General features: G+C 46.3%; 1 long non-coding RNA gene across 1 annotated transcript; it reads left to right on the top strand.

Annotated features, from left to right (window-relative positions):
• Positions 1 to 10,653: 10,653 nt before the first annotated feature.
• Positions 10,654 to 18,919, top strand: LOC310762291. Its single transcript, XR_014547931.1, has 3 exons — positions 10,654 to 10,711; positions 12,521 to 12,636; positions 18,864 to 18,919. It is a non-coding gene; the product is annotated as an uncharacterized lncRNA (long non-coding RNA).
• Positions 18,920 to 21,146: the final 2,227 nt, after the last annotated feature.

The following is a 21,146-nucleotide window of genomic DNA, read 5'->3' as shown; positions in this document are numbered from 1 at the left end:
CTGAATCCAGCTTCTCTGCTTTTTTTAATTGTAGTTTTGCAGCACCTGGAGCATATATACAAGCACATAGACCAAGAAAATGTCTGTCGTTACCAGGAATGGGAAGTGGAGAGGCTGTGTGTCGCAGGACAAGATCTGTCCCATCACTATCTGGGCTCTGGGACAGATTGATTCCTTACCACCACCACTTTGCTCTCACATTTAGTAATGTAGTTATTTTGTCCCATAGGACACAGACAGGAACCCCAAGACCCAGTGTCACACCTTACCTTCCAGCCAGGGAAGAATTTTGTATGCAGTCCATGTCTCCTTAGAGGGGTTGGGGATTTTGTCAGCATGATAAGCTCATAACTTTCACTTTGCCAGCATTTCTTATGAAGGAGAGCGTGGGAACTTCCTCCCCATGGAGTGGATTATGCCATTATATAGTTTAGTCACTAGGTGGCACTGGACTTAATTGTTTTAATTATTGTGTGTGGCTTTTGGTGTATTACAATTGTTGTAAACATTGATTTTTTAAGAAATGGAATATATAATATAGAAAGGTAAAAAAGGTAAAGGACCCCTGGACAATGATGTCCATTCAAAGGCGACTATGGGGTTGCGGCGCTCATCTCTCTTTCAGGCTGAGGGAGCTGGCATTCATCCTCAGACAGCTTTCTGGGTTGTGTGACCAGCATGACTAAACCACTAATAATAATAATATATTATTATTATTATTATTATTATTATTATTATTATTATTATTTGTACCCTGCCCATCTGTGCGGCTTCCAACAAAAATTAAAAATACATTAAAATGTCACACATTAAAAACTTCACTGAACAGGGCTGCCTTCAGATGTCTTCTAAATGTCAGGTAGTTGTTTATCTCTTTGACATCTGATGGGAGGGCGTTCCACAGGGCGGGCGCCACTACCGAGAAGGCCCTCTGTCTGGTTCCCTGTAGCTTTGCTTCTCACAGTGAGGGAACCGCCAGAAGGCCCTCGGAGCTGGACTTCAGTGTCCGGGCAGAACGATGGAGGTGGAGATGCTCCTTCAGGTATACTGGGCTGAGGCCATTTAGAGCTTTAAAGATCAACACCAACACTTTGAATTGTGCTCTGAAACATACTTCTGGTGCAACGGGACACTGTGACGGAAGCCAGAATGCATGGAAACGCCATTTACCTTCCCACTGCAGCAGTACCTATTTATCTACTTGCACTAGCGTTTTCTTGAACTGCTAGGTTGGCAGGAACTGAGAGAGAGCAATGGGAGCCCACCCCATCGCAGGGATTCAAACTGCCGACCTTCTGATTGGCGAGCCCAAGAGGCTCGGTGGTTTAGACCACAGCTCCACCCGCGTCCCTACACATAATACTTTTGTAAACAAAATCAATATCTGAGTGGAGTCAGGCGTACCCTGTGGCTGCTCTCTACTTGTTTCAGACATGAAATAAAGCTCTTCTCTAGGTGGTGTGTGCTTTTAGAAGCTTAATAGTAACAGTGAGAGTGTGGCAAGGAGTGTGCGAGACACCACAGACCAGAGAAAGAGACCCCGGTGAACCAGATATGGCCCAAAGGTCATCAGTTCCCTATCCCTTATCTAAGCCCTCCATTATACCCACCTCCACTTCCCAAATTTTGATCTGCTTTGTCTGTGCAGAGTGTGATTGATCCTGCTGTCTTCTCTGTATCAACACGCATTGAAAACATGTATTGGGCTAATGAGGCTTTGAGACTAGCACGTCATTTAGCATTGCAGGTAAAAGTCTGCTGGGTTTCATTCAATATATTGCTTTCTGGGCCTTGGAATCCCTCCACTGTTGTTGGTTTGCCAGTGCTCTGGACTTATTGGAACAGTTGCCACAGAGCAGGATAGCCAAATGCAATGGAGGAGAAGCAGACTGTGCACAAAGTTCAATCATCATCTATTACATGGTCACAGGCCTGCTAGAGCAAAACATACAAAGAATGAAAATATCAGCATCAAAGCATACACTTGTCTAAAATGCAATATAATACAACAGACAAAACACACACATATTTAGAATACTATACGGTACAAAATATAAAAACAGGAGCTCAAATTGCAATCAAAGGGAGAGCATCCTCTTACAAAAACCTTGAGGAACTTGGCCGCTAAGTCTTTTTTTCACTTATTTGTATCAGCCAAGAAAAATTGCAGGTACCATTCCAGGGGGCAATGTAGTCTTTTACATAAGAAGAGCCTGCTGGATCAGGCCTAGGACCCATCTAGCACAGCGGGGATTCGAACCGCCAACCTTCTGATCGGGAGACCAGGGTTCAAATCCCCACTTCAGCTATGAAACTCACTTGGCAAGTCACAGTCACTCAGGAAGGATAGTATCTAATAAAGACAGTGGAACCTCGGTTGTCCAATGTAAGACTGTTCGACTTCCAAAACGTTTGACAACCAAGGCGCAAAGGGCTGTCAGCAATTTCCATTGAGAAAATTGAAAAACACGCCGAGGAAGCCGTTTGACTTCTGAGGCCTGTTCGAAAACGGAAGCAATTACTTCCGGGTTTTTGGCGTTCAGGTTCCGAAACATTCGGCTTCCAAGAAGCTCGAAAACCAAGGTTCCACTGCAGATCCTCTCCTAGCATCTATTCACATCCCTGCATACTGTGGCTGGGAAACAGTTAAATTTGGCTCTATAAAAGGCATGGCAGTACTGGGGATAGTCAAATTCAAGGTAAAATCTATGTGGTGGTGGTGGGGTGTGTTTGTGTGTCCCCTTCCCCCACTGCCTGAATTGATTTCAGTCAGGGCTAATTTTTTTGTATTGCAGATTATGCCTTGCCTCGCATGGCATGTATAATATTCTGCTAATTGAACGTAGTAATAAGGGCAAAGATGGATAATGGCGTGCGCGGTATTGAGTTGCAACTGCACACTGCTCTGTAATCAAGACTAGCGTTCCTAAGAACCAGTATAATGTGTCTTAAGCGGTTTCTAATGTATTCTTGGAAATGCCAGCACAGGCTTCCCCTTCCTTCATTAGAATCTGTGTGTGAAAGATTCCCTGTCTTCAGAATTTGACCTTTCGAAAGCCTGAAGGGCAGAAGTAACATTATTGTTTTAAAACACGAGGCCGAGAGTTCCTTTACCGTTCATTCGGAGAGTAAATCTATGCTGACAACCCTTTGGGGCTGTGATCAGGTCTCGGTTTTTAGAAAGTGTCTGGAGCCCAATTGCCTAGAGGATCCTTAGTCCTAAGTGTGCACAGACAGGTTCAGATTACTTAGTGGAAAGAGAAAAGTCACTCTGCACATGCCATAGGGCTGTTTTCCTTTCTGTCTGCCACAGATGCATCCCTGATCCTTAATTGTAAAGCAAGGAGCAGCTGGGGAAACACAGCCAGACTGGTGTAGTATAAATAATAAAATTATTCAACGGCACACTTAAGCACTCAGATCGTGCTCAGAGACTCTGTGCTCAAATATTCACAAATGGAGCGCCAGTGCCGAAGTTCAGGTTCTAGGCTGAATTCCTTGCACATATTAGCAGCTCTCCATACAGGCAGACATGAGCTCTATGAGCACAGGCAGTGACTCCCACTGGTTATCCCACCTCCTTCTCACAGCCTCTGGGGCTTGGAAATTGGGATTGGGTGATACTGACCAGGGAGGGTTGCCCATTTTTCAACCAGGCCCTGTAACTGTGTTCTTAAGAGCAGTGCAATGTGCAAACATTAGCAGCCGATAATTGCTCATCTCAAGTTAAGTGAAATGCTTAACTTGCTGATTGCAAATTCTGTGCCAGTTTTGAGATGCAAAGGAAGCTTTCAGGATCTCCAAAATGTTCCTTAAAACCCCTTTCCCCTGATGCTGACACATTGTTTGGCTCTGATCCTCGCTGCATCCTAGAGCAGGCATAGGCAAACTCCGGTCCTCCAGATGTTTGGGACTACAATTCCCATCATCCCTAGCTAACAGGACCAGTGGTCAGGGATGATGGGAATTGTAGTCCCAAACATCTGGAGGGCCAGAGTTTGCCTATGCCTGTCCTAGAGGCATTTTAATCATTCTTCTTTTTACAGACCATGTGGCATAGCCAATTAGGGACTTATGCAGCCAGGCTATCTGATACAGTCAATTAAGGTTCGCGGAGTCAGCAAGATGACATCATGACACCATATAAGCCAATCAGATTCTGCCATATGGTTATGACATCCTGAAGCCCACTCAGAGTGAACAAGAACAGGAAGCACTGCCCTCACTCTGAATGAGGAGGGAGCTGGCTGATGCTCCAGTCCATCTGAGTTGTGCTGTGGCTCAGTTTTAATGCAACAAGACAGGAAGTGTCACCTAGTTGCCTTGGCGACATGGGAACAGGCTTCTTCCTAACTGCCCCAGCACAATTTCAAACCTATCTGTGATACCCTCTCCCTATTTCCAAGAACTGAGAGTTCTGGGAACTGCAGTTTGTTAAGGGGGCTGGGGGTGTGGTTCTGGGAGGGAGAAACTACGGGACTCTTTGGGGAAAAAATAAGTGTTATAATGTCAACTGGATATGCTTTTAATATATGACGAGTCTCTCACAGACACCCTAAAACAAAGCCTGTTTTTCCTGGTCTGTTTGCAGACTTACAAACAGCCGCTGATTGGCGTGCTGACATGATAGCCATCTTCAAAGATCTGAAGGGCTAGAACAGCCTTTCTCAACCTGTGGGTCCCCAGATGTTGTTGGACTACAACTCCCATCACCCCCAGCTAGCAAGGCCAGAGCTCAGGGATGATGGGAGTTGTAGTCCAACAACATCTGGGGACCCACAGGTTGAGAACCGCTGGGGTAGAAGATGGAGCAGGCTTGTTTTCTGCTGCTCCAGACGCCAGGACCTGAATCGATGGATTCAAACTGCAAGAAAGGAGATTCCGACTCAACATCAGGAAGAACTTTATGAGGGGGAAAGCTGTTTGACTGTGAAAGAGACTTCCTTGGAAGGTGGTGGACTCTCCTCCGTTGGAGGTTTTCAAACAGAATTTGGATGGGCGCCTGTCAGGGATCCTTTAGCTGTGATTCTTGCATTGCCAGGGGCTGGAAAAGATGACCTTTGGGGTTCTTTTCCAACTCTACAATTCTATGATTCTATGGCCTATCAACCACAAATACCTCAAAGGTCACCTTCAGCATAAGAATGACTCTCAGTGCCATTCCTTGAGGCAGTGAGTTCCATCTTGCAGACTCCCCTCCCCCCATCCCATGAAAACAAACGTACCTTGCTAGTGCTGCCCCTCAAGTTGCCTTGTGGCCTGAAGCAAAACTCCCCTTTGTTGTTCTCCCAACAAATTATACCCTCCCCTCTGCGCATGTATATCCCCTTCTGTCCCTCCCCATCGGATGGCTGTCCTGTTTCCAAAGCTGATTCCAATTCCTCCTTTTCCTGTCCCTCTTCCCAGTCTGTGTGGGTCCCTCCCTCCGTAGCATCCCTTTGTTCTCTCCAGAAGTTGCTGGTTCCTCTCCATTTATTATCTTGCAACAGAGTCTCTCTCTCTCTCTCTCTCTCTCTCTCTCTCTCTCTCTGCTTCCCCCTCCCCGTGATCCATAATGAAGACGTTAAATAGAAACACACACTAACACGAGGCCCCTGGTGCTCCCAGCCCCCTCCGCCACTGTTCCTTCTCCTCCTGGCTCAGCAAAACGCCGTTCTCCATTACCCTCTTTGATTCCAGGTCTTTAAGCCAATTTTCTACCTACTTGTCAGTGTGTATAATCTCCAACTAATGTTTCTCTTCTCTCCCCCCCCCCTTCTTCGCCTGCCTTCATTTGCAGGGTTCTGAGAGAGAAGCAAGAAGCAAACTTCACAGCAAATCTGTCTGCACCAGAGTGACATCTCCTGTCAAGCTACTTCTGTCAAGATCCGCCTTTGATAACTCAGCCCCTGGCTGGCGCTTGTAGGGAAGCAGCATCCGCGGCTCCTTGCAGCTGCCTGACATTTATTTTCTGCTTCATGTAGGTCACCCCAGCTGGCCAATAAAGTCCAGAAACTCCCCACAACCACCACACTGCAAAGAGCTCACGAAAAGGGTGGTCTACATTCCCCCCCCCTAAATTTGCCCTGACTTTTTCCAAGAGCTTAGTTCTCTATGGTGGTGCTTTGCAGAATGTTTTCCTTTTTCTTTCATTTTAATGCAGAAAACAGTTCTTCCAGAGTAGAAAGAAAGGGGGGTGGACCTGGGGAAAGTCCTTATTTGTGCTAGAAAAAGCCATTGTTTCAGTGACACTTCCCCCCCCCCCCTCTTATTTCTTCTTCCACTACTTGGTTTAGTCACACGAGCAATCCCAACCAATCAGGAATCACACAGTGTCTGGACTGTGACACTTGGCCACATTACTGATTGAACTTGGCTATGTAATGTAGCAATGCAGACAAAGCCAATGAGAACGAAGGCAATGCTTCTTGGATGAATCACATGGGTGAACCAAGCCAATCGGGGATCATGTAATGTGCAGGATGAGGTCATCACGAGGAGACTACTTTACCCAAGTGTTGGATTCAATCTGTGGCATCTCACCAATTTTCAAGAGGTTTGCTTATGCACGACAAGAGCCCCTCCAACGCAGCCACCTCAACACCCACCGGTCCAAAGGCAGAACTACATGTTACACCAGCAAAGAAACTGTAACTGACACGTCACCTGGTTTTGTGGATGGTGACACAGGGAAGGGGGTCATTTTCAGAGGAAAATATGCAGGCAGGGGGAGGGTGCTTAGACCTTCCTATGCCTATCAATTCCTCCCTGCAAACTCCACCTCCCATATATTCCTTCCTCTAGCCAGGATTATTCCAGTTTTACTGGTTGAATAAGAAGTAAAGAAAGAGAATTGAGCAGTGGCGCATCTGTAGAGGAGAACCACCCAGTGTGGAAGGGGCTAAACACCCCTCCTTTCCCTCTTCACTATTCTCAGAACCCTCCCAGCGTCTGCTTTGCAATGTGCAACTCTGCCCCCAGAGAAAACCAATTTTGCAGAAGCAGAGCATCGTGAAACTCTAGCCACATCCACACCACATGTTGAAAGTACTCATGCACCACTTTAAGAGTCATGGCTTCCCCCAGAAGAGTCCTGGGGATTGCAGCTTGCAAAAGGGGCCACGGCTTGTTAGGAGACACCTATCTGACCACAAATCCAAGGATTCTTTGCAGCGGAAGCCATGACTGTGCAAGTGGCACACGAGCTCTTTGAACATGTGGATGTGGTGTCCCTTCTTCGTCATTTCAAAAGGGAGAGTGGCAATGGGCTCCCCAACCGTCTGGCCTTCATGGCCTGAAACCCAGAACTTGCTCTCTTCTGTTCCATTAGCAGAAGCCATTAAATGTTGTTTGCAGTCCTCCTCCTTTGCAGCCTCACACTGGGAACATTTCCCTTGGGGTGAGAATCCCACATAAACTGAGCCTTTGAGATAAAACAAAGGGCGGGGAAACAAGGGGAAATGAAAACCCTGTGCTTCCACATAGAACATTTCGATGAGCATGAAGCTCCCCCTCCCCCTTGGACAACCCCTCTCCACCCCAGGTCACTTCTGAGCCCCCTTAAAGGAACAGGCCACTTGTTGAAGGATGTTAGAGAGGGTGTGAACAGCTGCATGGACAATGGCTAGAGTCATACCTCCCAAGTTTATCCTTGTTTATCAGGGATGTCCCAATCTGAACCTAGTTTATTTCCCCCCCAGCAGATGTGCCAGAGCAACCTTTGCCAACCTGATGCCCATTATGGGAGTTGTCTTCTAAAACATCTGGGGGCACCAGGTTGGTGCAAGCTGTGCCAAGGGGATGGAGAGATGACTCCAGTCCTTGCCACTTTCAACGCGTGTCCATCCATAAGTCCCCACTGTCCAGTTTCCACATAATTTGCATTTATAAAATAACACGTTTTCCTCCAAAAATTCACTTTTCGAAATTCCTTTTTGTTTGTTTTTAGTTGAGAGCTACATGGCAACATTTGGAGAAATGCAAAATCTGATAGAAAGCTGCCTTCCAATCCTCACATTAATTATGGAAGGTGCAGATCAAGACAGCTCATGTTGGAATTTCTGAAGGTGGGATTTCTCGAACTCATCCCCCTGTACCACCGGGATATGTGGTTGACACGGATACTTCTGAGCCTTGCAAAATATCTGATGGGTGCATCTGTCTGGGTGATCTTTTGCTTTCCTCTACTTATGACAGAGGGATGCAGGTGGTGCTGTGAGTTAAACCACAGAGCCTAGGGCTTGCCAATCAGAAGGTCAGCAGTTCGAATCCCTGCGACGGGGTGAGCTCCCATTGCTCGGTCCCTGCTCCTAGCAGTTTGAAAGCATGTCAAAGTGCAAGTAGATAAATAGGTACCGCTCCGGTGGGAAGGTAAACAGCGTTTCTGTGCGCTGCTCTGGTTCGCCAGAAGTGGCTTAGTCATGCTGGCCACATGACCCGGAAGCTGTATGCCGGCTCCCTTGGCCAATAAAGCAAGATGAGCATCGCAACCCCAGAGTCGGCCACGACTGGACCTAATGGTCAAGGGTCCCTTTACCTTTTACTTATGACAGGTTTGGATTTTGGGTGTTAAGGTGACCAGATGCAGAGAAGGACGGGGTTCTTATGGCACCGTTCAATTGTTGTGTAGGAGAGGAAATGTCTCCCGATGCAATATTCACCATAGTATAGTCAAGGCAATACACAATAGACCACAAAGTAATGCAAACCATAACTCCTTTTCCCAACCCTGCAAAGCAAATTGCATGACTGGTTTCCAAGAGGCGACCTGGAGACCTGCCCTGCACCTTTAAATCACGAGTGACATCTGCAAAATTCTCTGCATCTGAATTTCTTTCTAGATTTTGTTGATTCCAATTACTCATTCTTGCAAGCAGAGCAGCACTAATATATCAGCAACCCGGCATTCTCTTCTTCTTTTTAATTTCTGAATTTTGCTCAGGCTGCTGCGATTCATGTCTTCCTTTTGTTTTGTTTTCACTTACACATTACTGATGTGCACCAGTGCATATGTGCATTGATTAAATCGCAGCACAAAAAGGAATCATGATGCAATCACGCAAGAGCATCAAGATTACTTTTCTCTCTCTTTTTGGCACGGCATTAATCAATATGCGTATACACTGCCGTCATGGTATGTTAACATGGGGGCCTGAAAGGTGGCATGGAAAGAAATCCATAACATAATACACAAAGCCATAGCTGGGGGGGACAGGACTAGCTAGCGTTTCTGCCCTGGATTAAGACTACAGAGGGGCACCATTGAGGCTCCCAGCCTGCGTGTGTGTCTACACAAATGCACATGGGGAGGTGCCAAACTGGGTCTTTGACCTGGGTGAAATACAGTGGTACCTCGGGATGTGAAGGGGATCCATTCCAGAGCCCCGTTCGCATCCTGAGTGGAACGTAAGACGCAACGGTGCGTCTTCGGGTCGCATTTTGCCGCTTCCGTGCATGTGCGTGACATCATTTTGAGCGTATGCGCAAGCGGCGAAACCCGGAAGTAACGCGCTCCGTTACTTCCGGGTTGCCGCGGAGCGCAACCCGAAAGCGCTCAACCTGAAGCACATTCAACTTGAGGTATGACTGTAAAGCCTAGTTCCGCATCTGTAACACAATGAAATGGGAGGAATCTGCTCATTCCTTTAAATTACTCAATGTAGTGAAAGGCGAGGCACCCCTGCCTCTTCTCGCCCCTCTCCTCCCAATCAGCTGCCTCGCTGTGCAGAATCCAGCCTCAGCTGCAACAAAACATGTCTCTCCCTTATTGGTCATTCCCGCCACAGCAAGCGCTGTAACCTTCCAACAGTTTGACTTTGCCCCATGGGCATAGCCAGGATTTATATTACCAGGGGGTGGGGTGTGCAGGAAACCCACCTGCCGACGTCCTCTGTCTAGCAGATTTGGAATGAAAAGTCTCTGCGACAGTTGTTTTAAATTACTTTCTTTTGACCCCAAGTGCTCAGAAAAGCCTGTCAAAATCTTTCTACAATTTCTACTTTTAGTTAAGTATTTTTCTTTATTTACTTGATTCAGGAGGGGCAGCTGCCTGCTGCCTGACTTCATCCACGTCCCAGAGGCTGCTCCCACTGGCCAGTCTGGCAGCCACATTCTGGACCTTTGATGGGCTAAATGATCTGGATCTTGTGGGTCTCAGGAAGCCCCTTTCCCCTTTCCTTACCTCTCCCTGAGATCTCATAAATGCTCTTTGTCCTTTCCCATCCCCCTTTATTTTTACAGAATGGACACTCTTGTCCCTCAGCCGTGCCCTGACAGTGCAGTGCTTTTGACATCTGCTGTGTTCCTTCCTCCTCTGTGCATTGCCACTGTCAGGTAAAGACATTTTTACTTTTGAAAAGCCTTCGCTTACGATAGGCAAAGGCCATCACTCAGAAGTTCCTCAGAGTTAGTTTTTCCTCTCCTTGGGGGCTGCTGGAGTGTGCCGTTTCCATTTACCGTCTTTAAAACTGCTGATATATTTACTGCTTTGATCACTACATTTCTAGATGACTGAATAGAGTTGGGGGGGGGAGCAAACAAATGAGTAACCAAATAAACGATTTCAATTATTCATATCCCATGTTTCCATCAGGCTGGTGTCCAAGGCAGCTTATGTAACAATTAAAAATCAACGCAGAAAAGCCTGAAACACTTCATATCAATAAACCAATTTGGAAACTCATCAGCGTAACAAGAGGTGGTTAAAAAAATCCACAGCCAGCAAAAGGCTTTGGTGAGTTATTCTTTCGTCTGCCCTGATCCTTCCAACATTCTGCTTCATGTGATGGTGGGGAAGTTCTATTGTGATCAGAGGGAGAGAAAAAAGAGTTTCCCTATCCATTTCTCAACACCATAATTTTCTATACCTCTTAGCATGTCCTCCACCCCCTTCCCCAATCTCTTCTTTTTTTACCAAACTAAAAAGCCCTCAACAGTCTAACTTCCAACCCCGTGGTCATTGTGGCTGTCCTTTTCTGCAACCTGAAGATTCCTCTTGTGCTTTAACTTGCCCATGGCAATCCATGCTCTGGTAACTTCCATATTAGACTGCTGCAATGCACTGTACATGGGATTGCAGCTAGACTGGTGTCTGGGAGTGGCCACCGAGACCACATAACACCGGTCCTGAAAGACCTACACTGGCTCCCAGTACATTTCTGAGCACAATTCAAAGTGTTGGTGCTGACCTTTAAAGCCCTAAACGGCATCAACCCAGTATACCTGAAGGAGCGTCTCCACCCTCATCGCTCAGCCCAGACACTGAGGTCCAGCACCGAGGGCCTTCTGGTGGTTCCCTCACTGTGAGAAGCAAAGTTACAGGGAACCAGGCAGAAGGCCTTCTCGGTAGTGGCGCCCACCCTGCAGAATACCCTCCCATCAGATGTCAAGGAAATAAACAACTATCTGACTTTTAGAAAACATCTGAAGGCAGCCCTGCTTAGGGAAGTTTTTAATGTTTGATGTTTTATTGTATTTTTAAAATTTTGTTGGAAGCCGCCCAGAGTAGCTGGGCAAACCCAGCCAGATGAGCGGGGTATAAACAATAAATTATGATGATGAAGATGATGATGATGATGATGATTTGGAAGCATCAACAGGTTCAAAATGAGGCAACCAGATTATTGGCTAGGGTTGCCTTAAGAACTCAGATAAACCCCTGTTCTAAAAAATCTGGATTGGCTCCCAGTTCAATTTAATTTGCTCACACTGGAGTTTAAAGCCCCAAAAATAACTTAGGTTCCAAATATCCTAAAGATTACCTCCTTCCCTAAAGACCCTCCAAGGTTTTAGGATCAGCTTAGGGGGCCCTCTTGGGAGTTCCACCTCCCTAACATGTTCAGGGTAGTGGTAGCCCAAGAGAGGACAATTTCTAAGTTGCAGAACTCCCTCCCACAGAGGTGTGCTTGGCAACTTCACCATACAACTTTCAACAAATGCTGAAGACGCACCTCTTTACCTGACCTTTGACAGCTAAAAAGTGTGTTTTCAAGGTCCACCGTATTCTTGTGACTGTCATCTGTTTTAACTGTTTTAAATCCTGGATCTTAAATTGTTGCAACCCACGCTGAGACCTTCTGGTGATGATGAGGATGGTAAATTGTGATGCTGCTGTTGGCATCCATCTGTCTCAAAAGACAATGGAGTTTGCCTCCAAGGGAAAAGTCAAAGCAAAGTGACCTTCCGAGGGCGCAAGCCTGGGCAGTGTGTATGGGGCGGGGGGTCCTGGGCTGCTCAGACAACAAGACCTTCTCAGTCTCGCTGATGTGATCCAAAGGAAGGCAGGGCAATATGTTGGGCACCAACCTGACTGCAGGAATTGCTGGAAGGAGATGTACAAGGCACCATCCAACCACCTTAGGGACTCCACTCCAGAGTTGTGTAGGGTTTATTCAGAAAACTCTGGTCCTAGACCTCCACTGCCTTGTGGGACATCTCTGGGGAATTATGATGAATATGATGGTTTTACTGTACCTGGGGAGGCAAGGCATGGTGGCTTCTCACACCTGCTATTCTCCCCATCCTTTTGTCTATTCCTTCACAGCACACCTGTTCATGACCACAGATCGGGGAGAGGGATGGATGGAAAGACTGGAGGCAGGAAAAGGCAGGAGAGAACCTACTGCTGCCTCATCTGGTTAAAGCAGTGGTGAATCTAAGGTACAGGGGGAATCTCTCAATCGCATCCTAGCCAGTTTACTTATCTCAACGCTCTTTGATGTGAGGTTAACAGAGAAGGGGACAAAAGGCCCCATTTGCAATTAGATGGAATCTCTGCACTGGAGCGCTTCAATTAGAATGCAGCTTTGGTTTACAAACACACATGAACACACACCTGTCTCCAGTCTAGCTGTAAAGAGAAATGAACCCCTTTTGGACCAAGGAAACAATGAAGTGGGAGAACGACTGATCTGAACGACTGATTTTATGGGCAGAGGCTCCAGGTTATGCGGCAATGAAAGGTACAGTTCCTGGGATGCTTTGCAGGGAACCTTGACAGTTAAAAGTGGCATGGAAGTGTTTTAAATGAATAGTGTGGATAAGCCTATGACACGCTGCCGGGCTTGGGTGGCAGATGTAGCGGGGACACAGGGAAGGCACCTTGTTGTAGAAACTGTTCCCTGGAAGCAGAATGCTTTAAAACCACTGAGCTTCTGAGTGTGTGTGTGTGAGAGAGAGAGAGAGAGCGCGCGTGAGAGAGAGAGATTTCCCCAGGATGAACATAAGCTTACGCCTTCTTCTTCTTCGTCTTCTTCTTTTAAGTCCAATGAGAGAGAGAGATGCAAAGGTGCTGCTGGGCTGTCTTCAGTCCATTCCCTCTGATTGCAAAACCCTCTCCTCTAACCATCTTTAGAAACTGGTGCCCGAGTTTGATTTTAATTTTCCTCTTCCCTCCAAGTTCCTTTCCCCTTGTGTGTTGGTTCCCTTGTGTGTTTCAGGGTGTGTGTTTTTATAGATTGTAAACCGACGGATAGGGACTGTCTTGTTTTAGCTGCACGTAAGCTGTTTTGAGAGCCTTTTTGGCTGAAGAGCCAGGTGCAAATGTGCCAAATAAATAAATAAATAAACAATCCTAATGGTGGCTGCACAGTTGTGAAGAAATGGCACTCTGCTCATAGAATCATGAAATCATTGAACTGTAGATTTGGAAGGGAACCCTGAGGGTCATCTAGTCCGATCCCCTGCAGTGCAGGAATTTCAACTAAAGCATTCAGAGCAGATCGCCATCCTCTGCTTAAAGACCTCCAAGGAAAGAGAGTCGACCAGCTTCCGAGGGAGACAGCTCCACTGTTGAAAGAAACCTTTAAAAAAACACCCCAAAAAACACTTTTGTTCCATGATGAAGAACCAGTCTGTTCCGGCTTGCTAAAGGCCCAGCTTTCCAGCAGCCATCAGATTTTACCTGGGAATGTTTGGGAAGAAGAGAAGATCCCCAAGAGGCGCCCGCCTGCGCTCCAGGCCCTGCGCGCCGCTTGGAGAAGCGCCTTGCCTCTCCTCTCCGGCTGCGCGCCTCTCGGGGCGAAAAGCGCCGGCGTCACCGGAGCCTCTCTCCGCGGTGGCGAGCGGGAGTCTGGGCCCGGGGCAGGATCCCACCTCCAGCCCCCGAGTTCACATCTGGTCCTGCTGAAACCCAAGCCGAGCCTGGGAAGCGCCGCTGCTTTGCGCGTGGCTCAAAAGAGCCATTTCACCCCCTTCCTCCTCCTCGCTCGGTCCCAAACAAGCTGGGGGGCTGGAGAGGCTCCTGTCGTCGGCCCCTTCCTCTTCTTCCTTCCTTCCTTCCCTGCCCGCCCTTGGCCCCGGGGGCAACGAGTGCCTTCCTGCTGCCCGCTCGCCCGGGCTCCCCCGAGCCTCCCTCTTTCCTTGCAGTCTGGCACCTGATTCCACTCCAGAGGGTCCGTAGCTGCTGTTGTCTTTTGGGTAGGGAGGGAGACGGCAGGATCTAGTAACAAAGAGGACCCGGCGCTTTGTGTGCGTTTCTAGCGCAGCTGGCGCCAGCTTTGCCCAACCTGGCGCCCTCCAGCTCTTTTGGGGGGACGAGAGCGAGATGAGCACGGAACCCCAGAGTCGCCCGCCACTGGACCTAACTGTCAGGGGTACCTTTATCTTTACAGCTGGGGCTGATGGGAGCTGCAGTTCCCCCCAAAACGATGCCCTCCAACATTTATCCAATAAAAATAGGGACGTCCTATTTTTTAATAATATTTTTATTATTTATATCCCACCCATCTGACTCGGTTGCCCAAGCCACTCTGGGCAACTTCCAACATACAGTGGTACCTCGGGTTACATACGCTTCAGGTTACAGACTCCACTAACCCAGAAATAGTACCTTGGGTTAAGAACTTTGCTTCAGGATGAGAACAGAAATCGTGCTCCGGCAGCGCGGCAGCAGCAGGAGGCCCCATTAGCTGAAGTGGTGCTTCAGGTTAAGAACAGACCTCCGGAACGAATTAAGTACTTAACCCGAGGTACCACTGTATATAAAAACATAATAAAACATTAAACATTTTAAAACTCCCCTATACAGGGCTGCCTCCAGATGTCTTCTAAGGTTGTATAGTTATCTCCTTGGCTGGGGGGGGGGGGGAAGGTTGCATAACTCCATAGCCACCCACATTTCTCTGATGAAAATAGGGACGTCCTAAGGGAAAGCGGTACATCCTAGGATCAAATCAGAAACTGGGATGGGGTCTGTAAATCCGGGACTTTTCCCCAGAAAATAGGGAAATTTGGAGGGTCTGCCCCAAACAACCAGAGGGTGCCAAGATGAGGAAGCCCTCTCTAGTTCCACACCACAGACTGACAACGAAAGTCATGGGGCAAAGGCCAGAGGATCTTAAAATCATAGAATCGTAGAGTTGGTAGGGACCCCGAGGGTCATCTAGTCCAACCCCCAAATGAACAAATTCCTATGCCCCACAAATAACCCAGAGGTGCATTTTAAATAAAAGCACACATTCTACTCATGTAAAAACGCCAGGCAGGCCCCACAAATAACCCAGAGATGCATTTTAAATAAAAGGACACATTCTACTCATGTAAAAACACACTGATTCCTGGACCGTCCATGGGCCGGATTGAGAAGGCGATTGGGCCGCATCCGGCCCCCGGGCCTTAGGTTGCCTACCCCTGGACTAGATCCTCATGGTCTCTTCCAACTCTATGATTCTATGATCTCCAAAGAGCTCTGTCTTTTGTTGGGATGAAAGAAGCACCCCCGGTGATTAAGCTGCCTGAATTCACCAAAGTCAGCTGATTAAAGAAATCTGAGTTGATTAATTGCACGAGCTTAAATTAATCAATTAAATCTGCATCAAAATGCATATGAATAAAACAACAGCTTTGAAGAACACATCCATTGTTTCAGCAGATCGCAATCTTAAGAAGAACGGAGAAGATATCCCTCTTCTAGGACTGTGGTTGTCAGCTGAAGCTTTTGTATTAAAACATAATTAACTTTTAATATGTGTGCGTATATATAAATAAATAAAATATGCATTCCAATTAAGTACAGGGCACACCTTTTTTTTTTTTTAGTCAAGCCAAAGTTTGTTTGTTTGTTTGTTTCTAATCTGTTTCGCTTTATGACTATGCTCACAACTTATGAACGGATTGCTTATAGACATAGACTTTGCATGGACAAGTATACAAAAATGCAAAAGACAGTAGGTTATATATTTATGTGTATCTATCTGGATAATAATAGAATCGTAGAGTTGTAGAGTTAGAAAGGACCACGAGAGAAAGCTAGATGACCCTGGTGGTCCCTTCCAACTCTACATTTCTATGATTACGGTATCTAAAGGGAATCTATGACTGGGAGTCCTGAAGGGATTTATCACGGATTCACCCTTCTAACAGAGGGCCTGGATGCAAATAGCATCTCATGTTGGGAAGATTGAGGAGGGCAACCAAGATGAAGAATGTTTGAGGGAGTTGGGTATGTTTCGCCTGGAAAATAGGGGACAGAGGGGAGACATGATAGCCATCTTCAGATATCTAAAGGGTTGTCACATGGAAGATGGAGCAAGTTTGTTTTCTGCTGCTCCAGAGGGGAGGACCCAAACCAATGCCTTCAAGTTGCAACAAAAGAGATTCCGACTAAGTATCAGGAATAACTTTCTGATGGTAAGAGCTGTTTGGCAGTGGAACTGACTCTCTTGGGCGGTGGTGGAATCTCCTTCATTGGAGGTTTTTAAACAGAAGGTAAAGGTAAAGGGACCCCTGACCATTAGGTCCAGTCGTGGCCGACTCTGGGGTTGCGGCGCTCATCTCGCTTTATTGGCCGAGGGAGCCGGCGTACAGCTTCCGGGTCATGTGGCCAGCATGACTAAGCTGCTTCTGGGGAACCAGAGCAGCACACGGAAACACCATTTACCTTCCCGCCAGAGCGGTACCTATTTATCTACTTGCACTTTGACGTGATTTCGAACTGCTAGGTTCCGAACAACAGGAGCTCACCCTGTCATGGGGATTCGAACCACCGACCTTCTGACTGGCAAGTCCTAGACTCTGTGGTTTAACCCACAGCGCCACCCGCATCCCTTTTTTAAACAGAAAGTGGATGCCAATTTGCCATAGATAATTTAGCTGAGATTCCTGCATTTGCAGGAGGTTGGAGATGACCCTTGAGGTCCCTTCCAACTCCACAATTTTAGAATTCTATGATTGGATGGCCCCAGGTTCTAGGATTTTGATAGGGAGCATTGTGTTCCAGTGAAGGAAAAGCTCCTGCAGGAACCAGAAGCCTTTTCTTTCCAGCAGCAACAACTTCAATATCTCTCCATTAAAACTCCCATCCCGCCTTGGAGATTCCTCTGTTCCTCAGTTCCAAGATCTGTGGTGTAGATGGTGTTCTTGGGCCCATCCTTACTTCTGCTTCTCCCATGCCTAGAAAACACACGTCCGAGAAGTTTTCCACTTGTCCCACACTTTCGAGGCATGAGCCCGAGAGATTTCACCTCTCCCCTACCGCTTTCCCCCAGAAAAACCACTCTTTAGCAATTGCCTTGCTCCAATTCAGCGCTAAACCCCAGGTTTCCCCAGAGGGGAAGCGTAAACGAGCTTTGGCTAAGCTCATCATCTCTTGGTTCTTGTGGTAGCCGCCTGAGCATCCCAGGGGAATGCTGCTCCCCAGAGGGCCTGGAAAGAGCTCTGCTTGCCAAAAGATTGAGTATTGCTTTGATGAAGACTTGCCAGGATTCTTTGGGAGATGGTGCCAGATTATTTCCAGGGTGGCGCAGCCCGAGACTTGCCCCAGCCATGGCTTACTTCAGCTGCCCGCCTTGGGAGGAAATTTTATATTTTTTAATTATTTTGACTGGGTGCCTGTTTCCCCTCTTAGTTTTCTGTCAGAAATCTCCAACACAACTCCTTTGCCATTCAGTTGGTTGCTGAGTTCTCCCCTTCCCCGCCTAGTCCCCTCTCCCTCTCTCCCTCTCCTGTCTTCCTCTTGAGTCTTATTATGCCAAAGGAAAACAGTTTCCAAGTCAAATCTCTGAGTTGCAGCATGCAGGCGAAGACTCATTTGACTTTCAAATCTCTGAGAACCAGAGAGGTATCTTCTCTTCTGATACAAACAAACATCTCAGGTAGAGGCAGCTGGCAAGGTGGGGGGGGAGGGGAGGTTGGAGGGCAGTGAATCCATTTTTGGCACTTTGTTAAAGTTTTAGGTTTCAGAGGGTTTCCCCCATCCTTTTATTATGGGCCCTTTCTGCTTTCGACAGCCTGTGTGCTCTCTACGCAGCTGGGGTGACCGCCACCAGCTTCCCCCTACTCCTTGCGCAACCTTCCTACATTTAAAAACAAGCAAGCAGGCAGAAATTCAACCGGTGAGGATGAGATTGAAAACATCCTTTTTCATTTTCAACTCATCATCATTTGTCATCTTGTCTGAATTGAGAATGGCTAGTTTTAACTCTGGTATCTCTCCCCAAATCAGGATCATAAACTATGGTTTGTAATGGGGTTGTTCAGACAAACCACTGAAAAAATTGAGTTAGCCACAGTGTGTATGAAACAACAATCTACAGTTGTTGATTCTCCGGTTGGTGGTAGCCTTGGGTATTTTGTCTCTTCACCTACATGGCTTGGCTCCTTTGTATGACTTGTATTAATGTATCTATGTGCTGTATTCAACTACATTCTATATTGAATAGCTTCATTAAATTAATGTTAAATTAATGTACTTAAGTTAGCCATGTTACGTATAATTGGTTTAATTGACAATGAAATGGTGAATGCCTGTGTATTGCTGAAAAGGCTTCAACATGGGGATTTTTCATAGGGCTATATTAAAGCCAAGAATGGTCTCTTTGAGCTTTAACTGTGTTGATAATTAACTATTGTTGTTTTCTGCTAGCTAACATGTGAGTGTTTAACCTTAGATCACATGGGAGGCTATTGATTGCAAATCACCGTTTTGAAGGGAATTGCCCTTGAGTCTTTTGTTCCCTGGCTCCATGGAGTAAGGATATGAATGAAGCTCTCCAGGAAAACTTATTCAGGCAGAATGGATGCCGTTAGGAGAGTGAACTTTGCGAGACTTCCGGGTTAGCGCGAACGGCTAATGGCGGATTCCCTCCGAGCTCCGGAGGGAATCGGCTCTACAAGAGTTGGGTCTTGCCGCTGCGGCGACGCGGGGACCCTTAGAAATCGCAGGCGTGGAAGCCTGTGAACCTGGTGACTCGGCGGGCACCATTTGCGCCCCCCGACCTGCGAAGGAGCCTTGTTAAAGGCTTCAGAACGGGGGACGGGGTGAGCGGCGCGGTGCTGAGAGTCGACTGCTTCTCCTGTGGAGTGAAGCCGCGAGCCATGGTCGGAGGGCGCTGACTTCTTCTTGTGAACAATTGGACTCTAAAAGTAACAACCCGTGAGTAGTACGGAAATTGGACTTTTTAAGGAAATGTTTTTTGGAATTTGGAACGATCGGGGAAGGCGCAAACAGGAAGTCCGCCTCCCCGCCTTGTAAAAAATCTAAAGCAAGGACTAGTTAACTAAGGTCGAGAGAATTTCTTCTTCTCTAGTGGACAAAAGATATTAATTTCACGATTTGGCGATACAAGTATAAGTAATTGTACTGGAGGATAAGAGTTAATTTTGAGAGTTGAAGTGCCACCCCCCCCCCCGGACCCGGGAGCGATTCGCGAGAGAGCCTGCTGAGGAGATATAGAAGAGTTTGACAGCTGTCAAAATTAGCTGTCAAAAAGGAAAAAGAGAACTTTGTTTCTGCTGTCTCTGCTGGATATATTTGCTGCAACTTGGTTATATTTTGTTGAAAATAAGTAAGAACTGATACAAATTAACCTGACTTTTGGATTTTAACTGGAAAGAATACTAAGTTACCAAAATCCCTCTAGAGGGGGATTTGGGACACTACAAGAATGGCTGGAAGAGGGAAAATTCAGGCTGGGCTGGACAGAGTATTTGTTCTCCTGGGAAAGTTACAAGGCCAAATTGATGTTTTGGCTACAAATGTAACAACTTTGAACTTAACAGTAAATAACATTACGGAATTTGATAAGGACTTGACTCAGGAAGCCCATGCAGCTGGACAAAAAGAGAACTTTGAGAATCTTGAAAGTGTGGAGAAAGAGACATATGTTGTTTCTGAGGAGAAGGAAGGAGGAGCTGTAATTTTGCAAATGACAAAGGAGAGCCAGAGGCCTGATATCATGCTCACAAAGGAAAACAAGAAATCAAACCAGAGGCCTGACAGGATGACTACAAAGGAAAATAAGTATTGGATGATGAAATTCTGGTTTGAATTGGCAACTGAAGAATGGAGAGATCTCCTTATGTGGAGACCTGAAGACCTATGGATTACAAATCTGATTAAAGTGGAAGCTGGAGTTTTTGTGACAATTGGACTTTTGGACCCTGCTTTTAAGAATGGAGGTCTGGCTGGAAGAAATATGGACTTTATTGGGACAGAGCTCCTCCGAGATTTGGAGTTTAATATTAAGGACTATCAAAAAAACTGGCAGAGAGGAACTGAGAGAGAATTAAGAGCCTCGGACGTGAGATCTCCAGGCTGATAGAAGATTAAGACTGATGGACATTTGTTGGGGATCGAAACCGGGAAAGGGGGTGGTGGGGTTTGAGAATCCAAAGGGTGTATAATTATGATCTGTTTTATTTTTTTTTGTTTGGTTATTAAAATGAAAATTGGGAAATTCGTGAAATGGAATTTGGGTCGACTTTAGAAAAAGGGTTGTGTATTGAGGTACAAATATTGATGTCTATAAGTCAAAATTGGTTTTTTTTTTTTTAAAATGAATTAAATATAAAAAGGTTAAAAATTGGGGCTAGGAACTTGTTGAACAAACAATTTGAATTGGAATACAAGAAGGGGAGGTGTGGGGAAGTCAGGGAAATATGGTAATGAAAATATGGAATTGTAAATTTCATGTGTTTTTAATTTTTTTCTTTTTCTTTCTTTCGTCTTTTTTGATTTTTTTTGTATTGAATGTGAAAAATCTTAATAAATATTTCTTTAAAAAAAGAGAGTGAACTTTGCTTATAGGTCTGTTTGGATTATTTCATATTTTGTAAGATGCTAAGCCTATGTCTTGGACTGGCGCCTGTCTTATGGAGCTGTTTGGATGTATCATTTGATATTTGAATTCTGTTGTGAAGAAAGTTCTGCAAGTAAATTTTAATTAAACTTA

Source organism: Podarcis filfolensis, assembly GCF_964270895.1.
Source record: "Podarcis filfolensis genome assembly, chromosome: 5".
In the NCBI taxonomy this organism is placed as follows: Eukaryota; Metazoa; Chordata; class Lepidosauria; order Squamata; family Lacertidae; genus Podarcis; species Podarcis filfolensis.
The sequence above is the reverse complement of the archived record's forward strand: the minus strand, read 5'-3'. Positions and strand labels throughout refer to the sequence as shown.